The 4220-nt window shown below is 32.2% G+C and overlaps 1 protein-coding gene across 1 annotated transcript in view; it reads right to left on the bottom strand.

Annotated features, from left to right (window-relative positions):
- Window positions 1–4220, bottom strand: part of LOC106879854 (zwei Ig domain protein zig-8) — a 683376-nt gene that overhangs the window by 355686 nt on the left and 323470 nt on the right. The window lies entirely within an intron of this gene.

The raw sequence follows: 4220 nt of genomic DNA on the forward strand, positions 1-4220 counted from the left end.
ACACACGCACACACACATATTCATGTGTATATGTTTATACATATTTAGTTTATGTATGTGTGTGTATATATATATATATATATATATATATATATAGATAGATAGATAGATAGATAGATAGATACATCCATCCATCCATCCATACATACATACATACATACATATACAAAATGTTTGAATTTCTTGTGCCCTTAAGACTCTTGAACTTTTTAATAGCTTCTGGCTTCTCCAAGAAATACGCAAAAGGTAAAAACAAACCAAAAGGCAACTTATAGTTCCCTAAAGTTATGGTTTCCTTTGACATTTCAAGTGACATTTTCTCATATTTAGAACATTCATTTTGCCTTATTCATTTACCAAAAATTTTCAAACCAGACTGGTAAGGAACCATGTCTGTCTTTGTAGATTACCATATGGATATTTAGGGGATTCGCAGTATTTGTTTAGTGCTATTTGTTTACATTTCAGATAGAAAGATCACAAAAGCTTCCCTTCTGTTGTATTTGTTGAACTCTAACATAAACTTTTTACATGGTATTTGGGGAAAAAATCCAACGAAAATAACATTTCAGTTTGGTAAGTGAATCTTTAGTCTGTTACATAGAGCAACTATTGTTTTGTAGTGGTCCTGTAGTTCTCCATTGCTGCTCTATTTAAGGTCAACATTTCACATAATTGAATTGCTGAAGGGATATTCTGCTCTGATTTGGTAACTGTAAATAACAGCAGGTAAAATGCATGTATTCACATGCATGCACACACAGACACATGTACTCACACACATCCATCTGTGTATCATACTTAAAGCTGATACATCATTGAAAACTTAATTGAATGCAATGTTTGTCCCAGGAAAGTATCTCTTTCAGACGTGCAGTGTTAAAAAGGCACAAAAATATCTCAGTAGCAGACAAAAATTGTCCTGCAGTGATAGTGGTATCATATATATACAAACTGGGCAAGTGTCTTCTACTGTAGCCTCGGGCTGACCAAAGCTGTGTGAGTGGATTTGGTAGATGGAAACTGAAAGAAGCCTGTGATATATATATATATATATATATATATATATATGTATAAAAAAATGAGGTGACAAAAGAATAAATGATTATGTTTTGAACTTTATTAGTTTACAACTGTATCTGCTATAAGATGCAATGGATTCTTATTTGAGTGCTTGAGTAATAACCTGTAGCTTCATTGAAGTCTCAAATATGAAGTGTCTCAAATACATACATACATACACACACACAAATACAGCCAAACAAACAAATAAATAACTGTAACACACATATCATTCATAGCTTTCTGTCACTACATTCTGAGTTCAAATTCCACCGAGGTTGATTTTGCCTTTCATTCTTTCAGGGTCGATAAATTAAGTACCAATTGTGTACTGGGGGTTGATCAAATCAACCAGGCCCCCTTCCCCAAAATTTCAGGCCTTGTGCTTATAATAGAAAGGATTATCCATAGTTTTATATGTACTTTGAGATCCACTTTCAAAAAAGAATTCACATTCTCTTGAAAGTTTATAAATTCATATGACATCAGTAATATATATATATATATATATATCATCATCATCATCATCATCGTTTAACGTCCGCTTTCCATGCTAGCATGGGTTGGACGATTTGACTGAGGACTGGTGAAACCGGATGGCAACACCAGGCTCCAATCTAATTTGGCAGAGTTTCTACAGCTGGATGCCCTTCCTAGAAAGGACAACAAAAGAAAGAAAGAGACCTCGATATTATGTAAATAGAGGAATTTATCTGTAAAAATATGTGACACATATTCAGTAGCCATTCAGAGTTTTATCATGGCTACCAAATAAGTGTCACATATTTTTACAGATATATATATATATATATAAAATAAATTCAAAAATGGATAAAACTCTTTTACAAGAATTTTATCAAGAAGCCAGTGTGTAAAAAAATTCATAAGGGAAATTTCTATTCCCAAGAATATAATTATTCGTTTATATTTATATAAAGGGCATTATTACAGAAAATAATAACGCCACACAGTGGACTTCTCAAAATAACCACATTTAGTACCTAATGCGAGGAAAAACAACCAACAGAAGACGACCACTTTTCTTTTAAATAAACTTAACTGTGTATCGGCCGATTTTGGTGAGGTGAGAATTCTGTTTATTTATATATATTTTTGGGACAATACTGTGCTGATGAACGAAATCTAGATTCATTCTAGTAATCGCGAAATCGGCCGATAGACAGTTAAGTTTATTTAAAAGAAAGTTGGTCATCTTCTGTTGGTTGTTTTTCCTCGCATTAGGTACTAAATGTGGTTATTTTGAGAAGTCCACTGTGTGGCGTTATTATTTTCTGTAATAATGCCCTTTATATAAATATATATATATATATATATATATATATATATATATATATATATATATATATATATATATATATATATATATACAAATAATATGCGAGTATATGCATATATATATGTACATGTATGTACATACCTACATCTACATGTATATATAGATGCATATCTGGGTACAGGACATCACAAAAAAAGGTGGACAAAATGAAAAACAGAACATAAACAAGGCACGGACAACAAACTTTTTTTCGGACAACGGTAGGAACACACAGGAAAACAGATAGGCCACATAGAGAACATTTCCATCATCAGCTGCCCCTATTCTAAACTAAGCGTTTCGGAGAGTTGGGGGCATTAATAATAATGATAATAATGATAATAAGGATTATTACAAAGTAGCATTAGCGTTACCTTTAATTCCTTTATATACATATATTCAGCTTCAGATAGACCTACACATGTTTCTGCTGCATCGATTATTAACTGTTGCAATTGCAACCTTAATATAATACTATACTATATTATGGTAGAGCTTCATCAGGAAGTAAACTGTTAAAAGTGTAAGTGACAATATATATGGCTGTAAATACTTCAAGTTAAGCATATTGTTAGCAAGCTTGATGTATGTCTATGTATTGATTTATCTATCCACCCAACTATAAAGCTATCTTCCTATCTATATAATTAGCCATACAGCTGCCTGTCTATTTATCTATTTGTCTATCTGTCTATTTATTTTTGAGATGCAGAAAGAGATAGACTGATAGACAAACAGATAACATTTAGACAGATGGTAAGATAGACAATTAGACCAACAGAACCAAATAGACACAAAGACAAGAACAACCAAACTGACAGTTAGACAGGTGGTTAAAAAAAATTCTAAAGAAATATTGATGTATAGACAGTTTAATATGCGTATGAGTGTATATATACACTTTATATATATGATTTATATAAAGAAGAAATTATATATATAATATATATGTATGTACATGTAAGTATGTATGTATACTCACATATATACATAAATACATAACATGAATATACATACATATATACATACATATACATATATATATATATATATATATATATATATAATGGAGTAGGTAGTAAGATAAATATATACTGTTCTCCATGGTGTTAGATTTCTTGACATTTCCTATAAATATTCTTGATTTTATTCAATATTATGTGATGACATCATCATCAAAATTTTATATGCCCGTTCTCATTTTTTCCTCTTCATCTCTGTTTAACCAACACTGAATGATTGATTTTCATAAAAATATCTTTTTGATGGATGTATGGTCACTTCTTTTGTGACCTCTTGTACAATTACAGTGTTTTTGTTTTTTTTTTTGTTTTTTTGGTTTTTCAATGTTGACTCGAATGAATATGAGGTTCTTAGATTTTTGTTTTTTAAATATCGTTCTCATTATTGTTAACTACATCCTTGCCTTTCTCGCTGGGTTGGCACTGCCTCTGGTCTACCTGTGGCATGTAAGTGATCTTTTGCCTCTCTGCGTGTGACTTGTAGCCCCAGCACTGAGAAGAGGTCCTACACATGAGCTGAGCATCTTTTATCTTTTACTTGTTTCTGTCATTAGACAGCGGCCATGCTGGGGCACCTCTGTGAAGAACTTTTAGTTGAATGTATTGACCTCAGAACTTTTTTTTTAAGCCTGGTACTTATTGTATCAGTCTCTTTTGCCAAACTCCTAGATCACAGGGATGTAAACACACCAGCACCAGATGTCAAGTGGTGGTGATTGGAGGTGGGGTGGGGACAAACACAAAAACAATGACACAGACACACAGACACACACACACACACACACACACACACACACACA

This window comes from Octopus bimaculoides, chromosome 12 (genome assembly GCF_001194135.2).
Source record: "Octopus bimaculoides isolate UCB-OBI-ISO-001 chromosome 12, ASM119413v2, whole genome shotgun sequence".
NCBI lineage: Eukaryota > Metazoa > Mollusca > Cephalopoda > Octopoda > Octopodidae > Octopus > Octopus bimaculoides.